The 19,680-nt window shown below is 39.9% G+C and overlaps 1 long non-coding RNA gene across 1 annotated transcript in view; it reads right to left on the bottom strand.

The window, feature by feature from the left end:
• Positions 1–5,787: 5,787 nt before the first annotated feature.
• Positions 5,788–19,680, bottom strand: part of LOC137456286 (uncharacterized) — a 31,883-nt gene continuing 17,990 nt past the window's right edge. The window contains exon 5 of the long non-coding RNA XR_010991012.1: positions 5,788–5,813. This is a non-coding gene — a long non-coding RNA (uncharacterized lncRNA). The remainder of the gene's footprint in view (positions 5,814–19,680) is intronic.

Here is a 19,680-nt window from a genome sequence, read left to right as displayed (position 1 = left end):
GACGCATTTCAGATGTGAATGTGTGGTGCTGTGCAGCAACAGCTGTGCCTTGCTGAAAAAGTTGATGAAAAAAATGCCCAGCACTTGCAGAGAGGAAAAAATAAAAAGTTATCACCCCTGCAAGAATTGTTGGGGACCAGATGTTAATTTCAGCAGAGTGTGTTGTAAAAAATGTTAATCAGGTGCTTTTATGCCGTGTAGGTTGTTCTACTTGACTGTTTTATAGACTCATGTTATTGGTATGAAATGGTTACCCTCTAACTAAAGCCAGCCTGTTATGAATCAATATAAAAGTATCAATACAGGGTGAAATTATTAAAGTAAGTAGGAGGAACTTTCACTTAGATGTAGCTTGTAAATACAGACAGAATAGAAAATAGAATAAAGAGGAAAAACTGCAACCAGGAATCAATAGAAAATTACCCACTCATATACTGGCAGGAATGATTACTTGAAAAGCATAGCAGAAGTTACTTGAGAAAAGCATCCTGGAAGATCTAAGCAGCACCTCAACCTGCTCACCTAACACTTTGATCAAGGGTGAATATGCAAAGTCCAACTTCACACCTCACAGCTGTCCCAGTGTAAAGACTAAGTAATCCCCATTGAACAGTGACTTAACTGCAACATTGCAGACACAACTTGGGGCAAGACTGAGGCCTCCCAGGTTCCTGCTGGATTGAAGAGTGAGATGAGCCACTTGCTCCCCAGGGAAAGCTCTTGAGTAATCATTTCTCTTAAGGAAAATGCTTTAGAATACAAGTGAGGGGCTGGTGCCAGGTAATGGGAATCTTTTGAAAAACAAGGAGAACAAGAAAGCATTTGTCACAACCCAAGCAAGAGATTGTAAGTATAGAAGACCCATGTTCAGAAAAGGTGGGGCTGGAAGACATTGGAGAGGGAGCACCACAGCCTAGGCAGCCTGTCCTGATGGGACATCATGTTTCTAAAGTCACAATGTATGGTCAGGCAACTCCCAGGGGTCCCCTCCTCTGCAACAGAGATGCTGTGATTAACAACAAAAGCTTTTCAACACTTCAATGCCATTTCAGTCCAGCTCTATCCTTAGACTTACACACAGAGGTGCTGATACTAAACCAGTAAGAGTGCTTGCATGTGAAATGCCAGAACCTTTGACTTCCAGCAGTGAACAGAAATCTGAACTAACTCTGCATTTAAATGGAAAGCAAACCACAGTGAGCCTGACTGCACCATCCATTCAAAACACCAAAGGCAGCAAATAGTGGAAGAACATAATTTTTAGATGTTTTTCATTCCATAAGGTCAAAGAACTTCACAAATAAAGGGGTCCAGTAGATTGATATGAGAACTTTGCAAACCAAGGCATGTGGAGAGAGAGGGTCAAAGGCTGCTGTCTTTTACATCAGGGTAAATCCTAGCACTGCTCTGGATATATGGCCAATGTCACAAAGGCAAGAGCACAGCCCTGCCCAGTTCTGAGTGACTCACCCCCTGCCACACAGCAGACAGTGGGGCTGCACAGATTAAAGCTGGTTCCAGGGAGTTGATGGAAGTGCTGGAACAAACAAAATGCAAGCAGACACAGAGTGCTGAAGTTTCAGCAGTGTCCTGACAGAAATCCCTTGATGGGAATTAATAGAAGCATGCAACAGAGTATTTTATCTTCTGTTTAGACTTCAGAAAAAACAGAGGTTATTGGGACTGCCAAACAAGTAGTTTAACTCTTATGCTCCTGGTTGTTTTTCCCTTTTAACCTTGTGCTGCTCTTTCAAAAGATATTCAAAGCAGATGACTTTACAGATGCTCCTGCCTGAGCACAGCCTAACAAGTTTACCTTAACACAATATAACATAGTTTACTGAAGCCACAAGCAGATACAGACATCTGCCATACATAGCACACTGCCCCTACAATGCTATACCCAAAGTATTAATTTTTGGTCATGTTGACCTTTCATGTTTTGAAAGTATTGAGATGCTAGCAGCTGTGGAACAGTATTTTAAATTATTTGTCATTAGGTTTGCAATGGCCTTGATTCCAAAGAGAAAATTAGATTGTAGTAAATAAGATGGCAAATAAAGAGGCTTTGGGTATTGAAGATAGTTTTTCTTTTTCAGTTGTCAGCTCTGCCTTCAGAACAGTGCATATGTGCATGTATGGGTGAGTACCTGACACATCTGTCAATATCTTCAATATATTGACAAGTCTCCCCACAATTCTGTATAATGACAGCATCCAAGGACAACACTGTTTTCTTGCTGTCCAAATTCCCTTAATGTGTGAAGCACATCTGTAGTGGGTAGTGCCCTGTTACTGGTTTTATCCTCACTGAGCCCTAGAGCAGGTCTAGGGTATGCGGCCTCAGTGTGGAAATGGTTAATACACTACAGACATGATGAACATGCAACTGATGACCAATGCAATGTGTCATCTCCAGTGCCTCTAGGCATCAGACACCACAACACAACTCAAGACAGTCCTGGCTGCTGTGCAAGGAACCAGCTGCATGGTAATATCAGCATGTCACTGTTAGCAGTGTCCTTGAACTCACCCATTCATTCCATGAGGGACCTTTTCTTTCACTAGCTGACTCTTGCTATTAACGCTGCAAGAATAAAATGTGGGTGAATGAACAGCAACAACAGAAAAAATCCCAGCTGAATTAAATTATTATTTGTAAGACATTCTGAGATATTGATCTGCCTGACTTATAAGTAATTCATGCAGTTTAGCACTGAACAAAAGGTACAATTTTAAGAAAACCTGCTGTAGGGCACAACTTGTGGAATAATTAAAACCTTAAAATTACTTCTTTTGACTTAACACCCTCACTTTCACATCAAAATAACATTACATGACTCAATAGCATAATGACAAGAGGTTTATGGAGAAAATTAGGAACAAGCTTTTTGCATCAGGCCTGTGAGAATTTCTCTTGTATAATCTGATCAATACTTTGCTTCTCCCTTTGACTTTCATATACTGCAGGCCATTTAAAATAAGCAGAGAGAGAAGGAATAAAGACAAGACCAGTCCATTTAAATATTGAAACACAACCACGCTGAGAAAGTGTAGATTCTGTAATGACTCTCATAAAATACAAGATTTTGCTTAAAAAATATGAGCTCGACACAGTCTGTTAAAGGTCTTCCTTTTTATGTCACCAACCATCCACATTCTTGTGCTGGATGTAAATGTACTTTTAATGCCACAAATATGGGCAGGAGGGGAAGAGTGGTGATAGAGGAAGATTGATAGGAAATGACCTTAATAAGCTTTAGAGATTGTTTAATCTCAGGGAAAAAAAAAGAAAAAAAGATAGAAGCTAAAGATCCATTAAAATATGCCTAATTTGTGGTTTAACCCTGCATTTGACATTTAACTTGGTTTTACCGATTCCTTAATCCTTCTGGCCTTCGAGCCAAAATATCTTTTAATTAAAAAGCTATAAATGTGCCCCTTTGGCCATCTCTTAAATCTGAAATCCTCTTAGATTTCCCCTTAAAAGCCTAATCCCCTTAGTTCCCTAGAGAAAACCCCTAGCTCAGTGAGTCTGTGGCGCAGTGCCCAGCAGAGCTGAGCATCCTGGCCGGACTCTGTGCTGGGTGGACTGGAGACTTTGCTCCTCACATCACCCCACTTGCTTGGGGACTTGTCCAAAATGGACCCATGCACGAGGAACAGCACAAACAGGCAGAGATAGGTCCTTCTCTGGTTGACAGTATAGTCACTGGGTATAATCACAGTATCACAGTATCACTTAGGTTGGAAAGGACCTCAAGGATCATCGAGTCCAACCTATCAACACAGACCCCATGCCTAGACCATGGCACCAAGTGCCACGTCCAATGTCCTCTTGAACGCCTCCAGGGTCGATGTCTCAACCACCTCCCTGGGCAACCTGTTCCAATGACAAACGACTCGCTCGGTGAAGAACTTCCTCCTCACCTCGAGTCTAAACCTCCCCTGGCGCAGCTTGAGACTGTGTCCCCTTGTTCTGGTGCTGGTTGCCTGGGAGAAGAAGCCAACCCTTTCCTGGCTACAACCACCTTCCAGGTAGTTGTAGAGGGCAATGAGGTCACCCCTGAGCCTCCTCTTCTCCAGGCTGTTATAATGCCACTTCTCTCTGCTCAGCACACTGGGGAGTGCCTCACCGAAACTGATGGCAGAGCCCTCCTGATATGGTGATATCCAGGGTCTAACTTCAGATGTTTCCAGAAGCCTCATCAAAGTGCTTATTATGCTGCTCAGTACCATTCTTTCTACCACCTAGCCTGGACCCCAGTGTAACTGTTACGCATTGGTATGCAACTAAAGCAGGAGAATACGATAGGTTGTTAAATTTCTGAGGTATCAAAGGAGGATTCCTTTCTCTCCAGCATCATCTTTTTAGTAACAACTATACCAGCCAGATTCTTCATATAGACCAAAAGATGATTCTACAATAGCTGAGTCTTTGGATATTTATTTTCCATCACAAACTCTTGGTATCAATAGGAAACAAAACCAGCCATATTAATTCCACACTGTAGTTCAAAAGAACAGAGAGGAAAAGTAGCATCTATGAGATATGCAAAGGAAAAGTGGATTTTCCTGAAAAGATTTTCCTGTCTTTGAAGAAAACACATTTGTACTTAACAAGGGGGAGGGGGGAAAAGTTTTTATGCTGTGCCAAATTATTGTTCTGTCACAAAATTAAAAATCAAGATTAGAAGCCAACCATATTTCTCAAACATGACATGTTCCCTGCACCATATGCTCTGAAGAGAGATTCATTTAATTGCTTGGAACAAGTCCATCTAGTCGTCAAATTCCAGGACTCCACCCAAAGTCATGTAATAGGTTTCTCCAAGGTGCATGGCATCGCATTATGTTGTTTTCCAGATCTGAATTACATTCTTCAAGATAAAAGACATTGACAGCGTCTCAGGCTGATAATAAATACTTAACCTCAGAAGGCAATGAGAGCCTGATCGGTGCTTCAGTGCTATAAATGACAACACTGAATAAAACCCTTAAATAATCCATATTAAATACAGAGAAGTAAATACCTAAGAGGGATGTTCACAATAGCTGGCCTGCTGGGACGTCAAAATCAGCCACACTAAGGGAAATAGTGATTGAAAAGACAATAACTACCCTGCATGTAGCAGAACCCAAATCATCTCCTTGGGAAACAGTTTTCCATACTTCAGCAGGCTGCTTTATATCTGGAACTGGACAACCCAAGCCTGAGCAAAATGCTAGGTGAATGCAGCAAAAGTTTCTATGCAGTCTTACAAAAATCCAATCCTGATCTACTTTTTGCCAAAATCCCATTTGTTTCATTTTTTATTTTCATTTATTGCTTGTTTCAGTTCACACCTGAAGCAGCTTAAGCTTTTAAATATAGACATATCAACAAAATATAAGAGGAGGCATCTGTGGAAATGCAACTCACCTTTTACATGGCAATCTAGGGCTTACAGTCCTCATCATGGCTGCTGTTTATGGAGGAAAGGGTCTGTGAGACAAGGAAAGAACTAGCAGGTATAAAACAAACTGAACAGACTTGATGTGGGCACCTGAAATGTTTACTTCTGTGTGTTTTTTCATTATGTTTAAAAGCCATTTCCACTGAAAAGGAGGAAAAGTAGAGACTAACCTGAGTTATAGCAGTGCATTGTGTGTTTCTAGGCCAATTACGCTTTAGAGTCTGCTTCCAGAACTGAGATACAAAAGTTATTTTTTTTTAGGAATGTAATTCATTGTTCATGAGTGCACTGTACACTTTGAAGTTAAAAAACCTGTCTCAGAATTACCTGTGAAGTGTGAGAACTGCAGAATCCATCCTGTAAAAGAAGAGTCAGCCATTACTGTGTGCAACAACCGAAATAACAGAAACCATGAGCAAACATTTAGCTAGAGATGGTAGCAGTCTGAGAAACAGAGTCAGCAAGAGAAAAAGTACCTCAGGGTCACAAAATCAAAGGCACCTTAAGTTTGGATATGTTACCCATTACAGTCCATTACAAAATCCTTGCTATGACTGAGCTTTACCATGCAAGAGGAGAAGTTCCAGATGTCCTATCTCTTGCTACATTTAAGACAAAGACTGCACAGCAGCCATACTCCAGGAATAAATTGTCACCTTTTTGCACATGGTTTTCTTTTGGTCTGTGACAGAATGTTATTTATTAACCAAATGAATGTTTCTTAGCTGCATTTACATTAGCAAGTAGTGTGGCAGAATGGAAGGGTGAAGTAGTTGATGTGGAGCACCTCATGTCCATGTGGTATCCATCTGCCTCAGGGATTTTACTTTGGAAAAGCTATAGCCTGATTCTGTAGGGCTGGCATTCATTAAGCACTGGGGCATGCAGCTGGATGCCAGGAGCACAGCTTTGAGTTGACTGCCACTCAGAAAGAAACTGACTCTGATGCTCCAAGGTCGTTCTTCAAAGCAAACCACAATGTAGTAAGCGGAGATGGGACTCATTTCACAACTTCAGGCCCATTTGAAGGTAAAATGCTAACGCAGGCTCATCCTCAGCACTATGTTCCAGTGTTACTGGGTGAGGAGGTGCCACTGGAGTTTTACTAGTATGCCTTTTAAATGTGAAACTATTGTTCTTGCCACCTATCAAGACCTAGAGGAGAGTAACACCAAAATAACATCTTTCATACAATGCTAGCAGAAAGTATTTGTGAGGGAAGAAAAAGGGCCTATTTAGTTCAGAGAAGATGCTTGCTGAATAATGAACAGCATCTGGCTGAAATAAGAACTTCCCCAGCCTCTTTCAAGGGGTGACCACCTTTTTTATCTCTTCCCAAAATAAAGTAGAAATAGTTATAAATGACAACACTAATAAAAACTGTTCTTAGTAGGAAGTATTTTTTGCAGAAAGCAGAATAAAAGAGTTCAGGCTCTCTTCTGTCTAAATACACTTGAAGTCAACTTCTAGCCGCCTTAGGAATGCTTGAGTGATGCAGCTCCTAAGCCTTTCCTTACCTGACCAACATTTGATGTTGTTTTTCCCACCCCCTCTATGACCTAAATGCCACAGAAAGGCGCATGAGATACCCATTGGGTGCAGCAGGTCACCCCCAGCTGCACTTGAGCCTTCATAGGCAGGGGAGGGCCAACCTGCTGCTCCTTGAGAAGCACCTCATGCCAGTCAAACCACAGGCTGCAGTGGCTGACCTTGGTGCTTCAGAGCTGCAGACCCTATGTGTAGATGACTATAGAGCTCTCTTTAATTGCTAATAAGAAAACCTGACTAGAGCTGGCCTGGTTTCTGCAGTTCCTTTAGGGATTCTCTGGATCGTATGGATGTATAACCACTAATATCTGCAACCAAATGCATACTCATCATCCTTTTGTCTTGTTACCTTAGATAACAACATTATTTGGATGCAAGAATACAGTTTAAAGAAAAAACATTTTAAAAACTTAGCATCAAACCCTAGCACTCCTGCTGCCTTCATTAAAGAATATTGCATATTAAGTTTTGTTCTGAGTTAGGCTGAAGTGAGATACGTTGATTTCAGTTTTAGACTTCTCTTTATATAGTCACAGACATTGTTGTTCTGTTGAAATTTAACAATGTATGTACTATGCTAATTCGCTTTATGTTGGGCTTAATTTGCTAGCACTAGGTGGCAAGGAAAAAATTCTCTGAAGAAACCCATGAGTTGTTCTGAAAATGTGTTTCTGTACGTCGACACTGTGATATTTACTGATAATTCTTCTTAAAGAAAAGCACAGGATTTAACTGTGCACCCTCCATAATTTCTGCATAATTCTGCTCCTTTCATCTAGCCTCTATTTGTGTTGCAAATAGTTTACAGATAAACACCTCACAGGATCCTTTTTCTATGTGTAAATGGAAATAGCCCTCTCTGAATTACAGACCAATACCTCTCCTCTTTTCTTTGCTCATTGTATGGAAGCTCTTGAAAGCATTATAAATCGTTAAAAGTTAATGGCTCCCATCTAGCATTTTACCTTCAACACAGCTCTAAAAAGGAAGTTAAATTATATTTTCTGCTTATGATAGTCAGTTGAACTGCATTCATCTCTCCTTGTATCTTCTTATGCATTCTGTCAATAATTGCAACATCCAGCTTTCACTACATTCAATATTTCTAGACATAATACATACATATTTATATTTATCTTAAAAGGCTGTAATTTGGAATGCTTCTGATGTTACCACAAGTAACTTCTTCACTGTAAAATATCATACTAGTACATATATCTGTATCTCAAACTAGAATCTACATAGATCCTCTAAAGAAAAGTTATATTTGAAGCAACTGTTGATCACTGCATTACAGCTGAGTAAGAGATAGGCTCTATATAACTGCAGGAAAAGGGAATAGTAAGGAATAAGGTAAGGTAGAGAAACATATAGATGATGTGATAAAGAAACCTTGCATTAATCACTGAGAAGTTAACATTAAGGAAGCCAGGAAGGGACTTCTTACAAGGGCTAGTAGTGATAAGATGAGAAGGAACAGACCGAAGCTTGAGACTAGATACTAAGAAGAAATTCTTTACAGTGAGAGGATGGTGAGACACTGGAACAGGTTGCCCAGGGAGGTCATGGATGCCCCCTCCCTGGAGGTGTTCAAGGCCAGGCTGTATGAGTGGAAGGTGTCCCCGCCCAAGGCAAGGGGTTTTAGAACTAAATTTTTAAGGTCCCTTCCAACACAAACCACCTATGAATCTATGAGACCCTCCAACTGCTGTTAACTTCCTGCTGATACACAAAATAAAATCACAGATTAACACTAAGATGCATTACATGTTTTTAAGAAGGGACTACATTCTGTTCTAGGTCTTTTGCAAGATCTTTTTTCAAAAGGCTTCCACAAACTAGCTTGTTCTAGAGCTGGTGGTTGAGCACGCCTGCATATAAATTACACGAGCATTTGTATTCACATTTATAGATACTCAGTAGCATAACCAGCCCTAACATTACTTTTCACTATAATAACTCTCTTTTATGCTACAGCAGCACAGCATTAAGTTCTTTGTCTAAACTAGCATGCTTGTTATAGCCATTTCTTGGACAAATTCTGCATCTATATACACTAAATTCCTGTGACATCACAGAGAATTAATGTAACCAAAGATGTCATTTGTGCTCATATTCATGACAACACTGAGACAGAAAGAGGTAGTTGGAAGACAGATGTGAATCTTCAGCTGCCTTTACACAGACATATTTCTCTTTGGCATCACTAGCCCTTTGACCACACGTATGGATTTGTTTAGACTCAAACCTGAAGACAGACAAAAGCATTTTTAGCAGATTTAGTATCTTGCCTCTGAGAGAAGACAGTTACTGTAAATCACTGCCGATGGGACTGATGTTATAATCTTGCTCTGACTTAGATAAAATTATCTATATTTATATCTGAACAATCTGAATGAACTTGCCAGTGCATTATCTAGAGATAAGAGATGAAAATTGCCATGACCTCCCCAGACAGCAGTGGTTTGGGATGTTGCACAATCTGAACCATCATAGAAATGTCCTTACTGAAACTTTATTCTTAGGATAAAGCACAATAAAAATCTAAGTTGCATTTATCATATAACAGTATATGTCATAAGCACTGATTCTAAAGGAACTAAAATAGCACAGAGGTCTTTAATATGTAGCTGCCTTTGTAAAGGTCTCTGGCTAGGAGGTTCTCACACACTATGAAGAGGTTCCATTTCTAGGTGTTTGGGCTGGGAAATACAGCATCCAAAGCATAAACAGTGCCTGGCACACTGGGAATAGTACCAGAACATGAAAAACATATGTAAGTAGAACTGCCCAGGTCATGCAAGAAAACTGCAATTCTCTTCAGCTAAGGCTGCCCACAAGAGGTATGTTCACAGAAGCATGTCATGGCAGACTGGGGCCATGTGCTGGCTTTGTGGCAGGTCGGACAACTGAAATCATTCAAGGATTAGAGGATACGAGAGAGGAAGAGCAAGCACGGAAACTTAATTTACCCAGCTTAGAAAAAAGAGATTAAGGGGATATAAAACTGTATAAATATCTTCAAGGATTCAAGGAAATAATATTGAGGCAGGAAAAGGATTTTAGATGTTACCTGAGAAAGGTTAATAAATTTACTATCCTAAAACTATGAAGTTTTGCTTAAAAAGCAGGAAGAAATGGCTTAAGAGATTAATAAATGGAATACTCAAGCAAAGAAAACAAGTGAGGTGGCTGCACCTCAACCATTAGAAAACAGAACAATGCAAAGACTGCTTGCACCTGTGCATCAAAAAGAGCCTGTAAAGCCTCTTGCCCAGTTTTTTTTCGGTTCAGATGCTCAGGATCAGGGCCTTCTGAACCTGAAAATATTTTTGTGGCTTACCGTGGGATTGTTTTTCTCTATATGAGATACGGAGAACCCCAGGAATGACAACTCTCGAAGTTTTGATCATGTTTTGCAATAACTATAAAGTTTCTCCTTAAAGTCTTTGTATGTGAAGACCTGGTGGCCTCTTCTGCCCTTTCACCTTTCTGAGCAAAAGGAGGAAAATACTAAGAACTTTGGAAGGGCTTAAAGAAATAATATTAGAAGCATAAAACCTAAACCATTTCTTATTCAAATCCTGCTTACACTCTGATTCTTGAACATATTAGATTAGCAGCACTGGAAAAGCAAATGAATGATCCTAAATGCAATTTTTATATGTGCAAATCCATGAAAACAGTAATGAAAACAAAACTGTTTTCAAGAAAAGGACTTAAGCCAGCCAGAAACAAGATGGATCTCCCATATCAAGATGGAGGTCCCATATCCCATCATTTCCCTATTAACTTTTGAAAATATCACAGAGAGGCACCTTCAACAGGAACTAAATTTCAGTAAGTTTAATGGTAATCAGCACCTGAGGATAGAAGAGAGACTCAAATTAAGTGTCCTCACTATGCAAAAAGCAGGAAACTAAACGCACTGTTGCCAGTTCTGCTCAGCACGGCTGGTTATCCGCAGGAAACTCTGAGCTGTCCACAGCAGAACCTGCCAGGTGTTGGTCCATGGCTGTGAGAGGAAGCTGAGGGACCTGGCTCATGTGGAGGCAGCAGAGATGCTATTTTATGGAAGATATTCCAGAGGAATATGGTAGGAAGCTGGATGCAGTCTAGCTGAGGACAGAGGACTTGAAATACACAAGGAACAAGACTTGGAAAGTTTTGCTGGCCACAGAATGAACCTTTTTTTGGTATAAACTGGGTCACCTATGAAGTAACTGTTATTCTCCTTCTGTTATGTACATGCTCTGTTATGTTTCTCTATGCAAACCCTCTGAAGCCTATATTCTTTTATCTAAACCCTTCTAACCCACCTTAAAAAATTAAAGGCCTGTATTATATTGATCTTTCTGTTTAATTCCATGTTTTGAATAATACATCACAGAAGTGGCAATGCTTTTATGATATGTTAGTGTCATACATCATAACTAGCACCACTGCTCTAGTGATGTATTATCCACACAGTAGCACTAACCAGAAAGATAAATGCTGGTCTATGGACAGCTACGTACGTCTGGAGAAACAGGGGAGAAGGGAGATTAATTTATACACGTTAAAATACAGAAATAAACAAAACCTCTACCTGGCACAGATTGCATATTACTTTTGGCAGGGTGTACATACATCTTTACAAAAGAAGAAGCCAGAAAGCAATCTATTTGTTTTCAAGTCAAATATTCTGCAAATAAATCTTGATTTTGAATGAAAGCAGCTCCAGTAGGAAGGTACAGCATTAGGCACCCTTCCCTCACTGACAGGAGAAGCTGAATCAAGGATGGATCGGTTTTTCATGGCCTCATCCCTTTCCTCAAGAATCAATTCTTTCTCCTTAAGTGTCAGGATCATGATATCCATGGTATCCACAGAAGTCCCTTTCTGCCAACTTTCTTACATGGTGTACTGATGCTGGTCAGCACTGGTCAGGCCACACCTTGAGTACTGTGTCCAGTTCTAGGCCCCTCAGTTTAGGAAAGATGTTGAGCTGCTGGAATGTGTCCAGAGAAGGGCCACCAAGCTGGTGAGAGGTCTGGAGCACAAGCCCTCTGAGGAGAGGCTGAAGGAGGTGGGGTTGCTTAGCTTCTACGCTGAACAGTCATGACTCAAGCTGGGATAACACAGAAGACTGCCTCACCCAACTGCTCACCCCACCAGTGCCTGCTGCAGTACCTACCAAGCAAAACCACTCCCTGAGAGACGCTTCAAACTAGTGCTGGCATTTTATTTGATCTTTCTTCAAGTTGCAAAACAAACAGGAACAAAAGCCAGGGATTTACGAAGGGCAAGATTCAGCTTTAAGAGTTATTTCTCAGACAAAATAACTGTAACACTTTCCCTTCCCACCTATGTAAACAGAGTTGAAGAACCAAGCACACAGTGCACTGCATAATATTTAATTAGCTCACAAACCACAATGGCTATTCCAGATTCTGTGGTCTATGAACAAATCGTATTAATTAAGGCAGGATGAATCAGTTCAGAACTAATGGACTTGACACCATGCCCATCCTCTCAGCAGAACCAAACCCAAAGCTTTTCTGAGGCTTAAAATGTTTTGTTTACTTTTATTAATTAATCAATCAAGACCAGACATGAAAATACCTTAAGAAAGCCTGAAATTCTTCTAAATGATTCCAAACTGAGTCACTACCGTAAGTAGTGGTTATAGGACAAGAACATCAGTTCTTGTGAGGTTTCTAGCCTGATTTTCTGCATTTGTGGCTGAGGATAATGTTATTCTCTTGGCTTCTAGCTTGTCACCTTACCGTGAAATCACCACAAATACTCAGGAAATGCAGAGGAGAACCAGCTATGCGAGGGAAAATAAATAAATAAATAAAGGTGCATGCACAAACATATCCTCTAGCCAACTTCTGACTGCTGAAATATCACCCTGATGGAGTAAAATTAGTGGTAACAATTGATTTATCAATCGCTCCTGTGCAGTATGTAATGCTAACAAGTCGGCCTGTCAAGTCTCTCAGCAACATTAAATCAGTCAGTCAGATGGTAAGAGTGATAAGCCCAGGCATATGATAATGGAATTTTCCAGATTTGTTACACTTGCTGGGTTTTACCTTGCTTTGTAGCACAGGCCCTTCCTTCCCACATGATTAAAGCAACACATCCTCTCACCACCTTGCCGTCTGGAAAAGGCTCTGCAACTGCTTTCTTGCCCAGCAAGTGGGAAGTGAAGATGTGGTAGAATACTGTGGAAGAATGAAACAAATGACAATGGCAGCCTTTGGTGGCTGGACACCTCTGTTGTAGATTTAATAGTGTATGTACTGGCAAATTTGCCAGGTGCTTTGTTTAAAACAATCAGCATGCACAAGTTGTAAGACCATACTCTCATGCTTAATTACAGCAACCGTAGCATCAGCACAGGTTAAACACAGTGGCTTTCAATTTCCAGTATTAATCAGAAGAAAACAATGAAATACAGTCCAGCAGGCTTTCAATTCCCTGTCCTCATATTGTGGTTTCATCATTCTCGTCTCTGAAAAGGTTTTATTCAGTCTTTGCCTTTTATATCAAGCCTTGTGAATCATCTGAAATAAAATACAAGCCTGATAATTTGTTATAAAGCTGAGCCTGCCTGTACATCATCAGTCCTGCTGCAAAATTATTTTGTAAAAATGCTTGCTGGTGTTGGTTAGTTTTGTATTTGTTATTTTTTCCTTCTCTTTATGCTTTTGTATATCTGTCCCCAGAAGATCATAAAATTATTTTAATTAGGGATGTCAACTTCTGCCTGAGAAGCTGAGGGGGTAATTACATCATTTATATGCAAAATGGGTAATTTTCTCCCTGCTCTTCACCATTCTCTTCTTTCCATTTATTCCCCCGTATCTCCACTCTTCAGAGTTGAGCTATTTCATTTTATTTTGGTCCATCTGGAATATCTCTGCCACTTTTGCATTCACTCTCAGTCACAAAAAGTAGGAGTTACCTTTACTCTAAATCTTCACAGCTCTTTTTCTCCATGTACTCCTGACTCCATTTAATATCCTTAGGGAGTTTAAGGTCCACCACAGACACACAAAAGTGACTTCTGACCTCTTGTACATCAGTAACGGTTTACTAAGTATTATTAAAGAAAATACAATTACAGGGAAACCAGACCAGAATATCAAAGTTGCTTTAAAAAAGGATAGTGTGTGGAAAGGGAATGTCATTTAGCAAAAACCAGACCTAATACATTTCAAAATGTTCTTAAAAAACAAGACAAACAAAACCAAGAAACGGGTTAGGATTGAACAGTGACTGAAGTCACCACTGACTGGAAAAGCAAGGAGCAAAGGGACTCAAGCTGGAGCCAAGCACTCCTCACAAAGAAGCAGTGCACTGCTAACCATTCATGCTGACATTTTTCTGGCATTTGCTCCTTCTGAAGCTCTTAATTTCCTCTTATAATTTTATTAATTAATTCATGCAGTGGCAGTAAACTTTGAAACTTCTCATTCAAAATAAGAGAGTCAATCATGTGCAGCAAAATGACACATACAAAAATATGCCCTCACATTGGAAAAGAGTGGAAGTGTGTAATCAGTGAATTTTGCAGATTTAAGAAGTCTCTAAATTTGGGGGAGGATTAGTCCCCAGTAAGTGACTAAAGACTCACTGGCAACTAGGACAAAATACCCAGGCTACTGAAAGATTCACTACTAATATGTGGTTGAAAACTGACTTTACGAGAGTCTCAATCCAAAATGACAGGTCTTTCATACTCCTAATCTTAAAGAGTGTTTTAAGATGACATGAAAAGAGGCCTGAGTCATTAGGAAATATAGACAGCTTCTAACACATAAGGAGAACACAAAATGAATAAATAAAAGTTGTAAAAAGAAAAACCCTAGGAGTTCAATTGGGCTATTTGCAAGACATTGCAAAGGCAGCATAATACCATACGGGCAGAAAAAGTGATCCATCTCTTCAGAGTTGTTAGTTTTTTTTCACAGAAGCAAGGGATGCAGCTTTAAGAAGAGATGATTTAGGTAGAAGTTAGAATCAAATTTATATTTAAATCTTCAAGTTGCCTGGACCCTAGGGCATAAGCCAAAATAGCAGTAGAAGCAATGGAAAGTCACAAAAGTAGAGAGTAAATGGTGACATTCAGGACTTAATATCTACATAATAAGTGTGTTGATACCTCAGCTACAGCAGAATTTCCTGTCTTCTCCTTCCATAGAAAGGAAAGCTCACGAAACCAGCACCTGAAATTATCCAAAGGGGAAAACTGCAGCACTACTTAGGTGAAACAAAAGTGTTAATTCCTTTGAAAGGGAGATGAAAAGAAAAGGTTAGCTAAACAAGTAACACAAGACACTGAGGAGAAAAGTACTGTTGGGTAGAAAAATACAGCCCATATGCTTGCCTTCATAATTCCACACTTAATGATCAAGCAGAAGGTCATAAGAGATGGGAACACTGGAGAACATCTCTTTGTGCATAAGAAATTTCTTAGAAGAGTTTCTCAATTGTCCCATGCCTTTTGGAGAATGGCCTAGATGCTAATGGAGAAGCTGGACAAGTTCCCATCTCTGGAAGTCACAAGGAGAGAGGAACAACCAGCACTGGCCTTTTCAGAAAGGGGAAAAAAAAGAAAGAATTGTATCTTGTCATTTATGTGCTAATCTCTGGCATCTGGGAGAGACCAAGATAGCAGATAGTCTTAGTGAATGATTCTTTTGTACCTGAGTGGCCCTAATTACATTACTGTACTTTCAAAAACAGTTGGAATAATCTTTCCTCAGACTACAACTTGGACTAGTCCAAATATCCATGTTTTTTTCTGCTGCAGATATTTCAGAAGCCTATCACAGAGCTGTTCCATTGCTGGATTCAGATTCAGATATAAATTGTACATGCAAGTGATTTTTGCTTTGACCTTTCCTATGCAAAAATTTAAATCATACAGGCTTTTTTTTTTATTCTCTTGAAGAAATCATTATCATAAGCAAGAGGTGAAGGAGGTGTAATCAGTTTTCTATTGAGCAGACAGCACAATTACTCAGCAGAGTTTGGTTGAGAAGAAAAGAAGGGGAAAAAAAAAAGGAATGTGAGATCTACATATAAGGTATTTTGAGAAACAATAGAAAAGCCTGAATGGAAGTTTTAACAAGTCCAGGGAAGAGCCAGACTGCAGGTCTAAACCTTTTCTTAAAAAAGGAAATTGTCTTACATTTTCTTTTTCTCAAAAAGCAAAAGCAGGCAGAGGAAGAAGTTAATATAGTCAAGTGCAGCAGTGATCTGAAATCATCGTAAGTATGCCTACCTCAGGCAAGAGAAGCATGCAAAACTCTAGCAAACAGAGAAATACATAAAGATCTAAGAATCTAATCCAGCAACTCAGCCTCAAAATCTTAAAGATGCCTTGTGCTGAGATATCCCAGTAATTAAAGATTTTCATTACTCATTATCCACAAAATCATTACTTGTTGCCCATGAAGGTCCTGCACCCTCATTTACTCAAATCACCCCTCCAGTAGTAGGGCAGGTGTCCCACAAAGCCTGAGCCTTCTTGCAATCATGAAATGGTGTTTTACCTTCGTTAACACACTGATCATCAGGAGAACTCCTGATTGTTAACTGGCACTGTAAGGTCACCTCAAACAAGCAGTGCAAATCACCCTCGAGACACCCTGCCAGGAAGCTCCTGGGGCCTGTGGATCTTCGCGCCTGACAGGGGTGATGCATGGTCACCAGTGCAGACATGGGGAATAGACACAACAGGCTGGTGGCAGGTTGCTTGCTTCCCCAACCATCTCTGAACATTTTCACTCCTTATGCTGTGACCATCTCGAGGGCAAATGAAGGAGATTGCTCTCTCAGCTTTCTATTCTGATTATTTATAAGGTGGTGACTATTAGTAACAGTTTCAGCAAACTGCTCTCTGCTGAAACTGCAGCAAGATGCTGTTGCTGTTGTTTTGTGGGATTCAAGTTTATTTAAACACCTTGCAGCTGTGTTCCATCCAGCTGCTCATACAGAGACATAATGAAAAGTTGCACAGTTTATGGTGCAAGGACTAAGGGACCAGAGTGTTTTGATGATTTGCTGCAGTTTTAAACAGAACATGATACCACTGTCAGCAAACTCCTTGGGCATTTTCCAAAACTGGCATCAATGGCTAGGGTTAGGACTGGCTACTAGACCAGTGACACTGGGGAAGTCCCAGAATGGCACAGTGGAAGACGGGAGGTGGATTCTAGAGCTGGATCCTGAAACTTAATTCAGGAATACATAGATTGGGATCAAAGTCAGAATGGACAGAATCCTCCTTGGACGCTGGCCATTAAAGTAGAGGGCTTGACCCTTGTGATCCCCTCAGCTTTATACTGAATATGAGGTATATGGAATGGAATCCCTTATAGTCAGTTAGGGTCATCTGTCCTGTCTTCTCCTCCCTCCATTACTTACTGCACCCCCAAGATGATACACAAGATGTAGCAGTGACCTTGGTCCCCACAGAAGCAAGTATAAGCAGAAGTTTTTTGGCACACCAGACTTTGCTAGCAACTCTTACCCATCAGCATTATCACTGCTAGAAGCAGCCACTGTCTGCAAAAAAAAATGGCATTAACTTCATAGAGTGTAGTCACTTAGAAGAGACTGAGCTGAAAAGTAAAATCACTGAAGAGAATTAGCTCTGTTTTAACTCGAACCAGGACAACTAGTCTGTCCAAGTTGATCTGGGTATGATCATATTTCAGGGACTATCCTAGCAGAAACACATCAAGCTAGCCAATTTTCCTTACCAGCAGGAAAAGCTAGCAGGGAGGCACTTCTGAAAATTACCACTTCAGTTTCACAAAAACGTGCATTCCTCTGTTGTCTCATGTCTTTGCTTTGAGGTAGGAGTGGTGCTGGCTATCACTAGAGACTGTCTTCAGTAACCATCTTTCTCTATGGAGGCTGTTACAGTATGCCCATTGCCATGGTATCCTGGACTGCAGAAACCAGCTGGAGCATTAACTGCACACCCATTTGTTCAAGTCCAACACTGCAAACACAATCAGTCATTATGCAAATGAAGGCTGTAATTCAGCAGAGCACTTAAGTACGTATGTAGGTGCAGAAAATTCTGGCACATTTTTGCAGGAATATTCTGAATTCTGGTCCATTATACAAAATGAGAAGCTTCTCATTTGTTTGGGTCTGTTCAAGTCTTTCAGTGCAACCTCATTGATATACGTGCTATGTATGCCACAGGAAAAAAAAACCCTACATGACAGAGAATCAAATAAATGTGGAAAATCAGAAGAGTGTTTCACCTTGTATCTATTGCTATGTTCAAAATACTGTGCTCAGTCTCAAAGCCATCAAAATCTGTCACTAAGAAAACAATTACAAAAAGAACTGAAAAAATGAAGCAATACTGGTATCCTTTCAAGCTGAAATGATAACTTTTTCTTAGCCTCATACCTTGAACTGCTGCTCAAACACAACTGTCTTTTTCAGAAAGAAAAGTTTGTAGGTTTAACAAAGGATGATAACCCAAATTAACTGACATTTTCCTTTGCTGCACTATGAGAAACTAAAATAGAACAAATCCAAGAATATCACTCCTTTGCCAGGTTCACATCATTTATCTCTGACTTGTTTCCTAGACTTCAGAATCAGAGATAATATGTCTCATATTGCCATCACCCTTGCCCTGAGTAATAAAAAACTGTTCAGCTACTCAGCTCAGATTCTAATTATCCCATCTCCAAGGTTAATTTCAATGTGGAGCTGTAAATAGATTAATACACTGTGTTCAAATAAAGAAAACATTTACAGAAAAATCACCATATGGACCCTATTTAGACAGATGATCTAATTATCATAATGCCCAATGAACTGCTGCAGGAAAGGTTTTAGAGCAGGATGCTTCTTTCTGGACTTTGCCCTCCCATCTTGTACTACAGTAGAGGTGAAGTCGTTCTCTGAAACCTGCAACCCATTTGTTCTCACTGTACATGACAAAATTTGTCATTTGTAATATGTAAGAGGTGTCCCTTAGCTACAAATGAGCTTCAATTCCCAAGGAAAGAGGCATTAAATAACGAGAAAAATAAGATTGCTAATGAAGACTGAAGAGGTAATTTTGTGAGAGAAGCTGTTTTAAGAGAGAAGAAAAGAGAATGATTATAATATTACAAGTGACAGCCAGATGTAAGTCAATATGCCTATTTTTGAACTAATCACTTTAAAATCTGAGCCTAAATTGTGTTTGCACTTCTTTTCAGGCTTTTTTTTGCCCCTATTTATATTCTCACAGAATTTACTTACATCTTAGTCTTGCATGGACAACACAAAATACATGGTAGGTAGTAAGTTACTTTTAGTATGAGGCTACATTATACAGATCTCTGGGAAACATAACTGTTCACACTCTTTACAATTGAAAAGCTGTTTTTAATCACCACTATGTACTAACTTAAAAGAAAATATCCTAGGGTAGGCAGTCACATAACCTCAATGCACAGAAAATTAGCATGTAAACTTCCACAGTGCCCTTATCCTTACAATCCCTGTACCAAAACATTTGTGCACAAGCATCTGAACCCATCATTACAGTTTAGTGACACAGCATGGCTAAGAGAGATCTAAGATTCAATTTTAATAATAATAAGGTGTTTACTCCACATTATAAAGGACAGAGAGACTACTTACTCAACAAGTATGT

Source organism: Melanerpes formicivorus, unplaced genomic scaffold (genome assembly GCF_026170545.1).
Source record: "Melanerpes formicivorus ecotype bairdi unplaced genomic scaffold, bMelFor1.0.p_v2 SCAF_120, whole genome shotgun sequence".
Classification (NCBI taxonomy): domain Eukaryota; kingdom Metazoa; phylum Chordata; class Aves; order Piciformes; family Picidae; genus Melanerpes; species Melanerpes formicivorus.
Note: the sequence above shows the minus strand (reverse complement) of the source record. Positions and strands in the feature narration are given on the sequence as shown.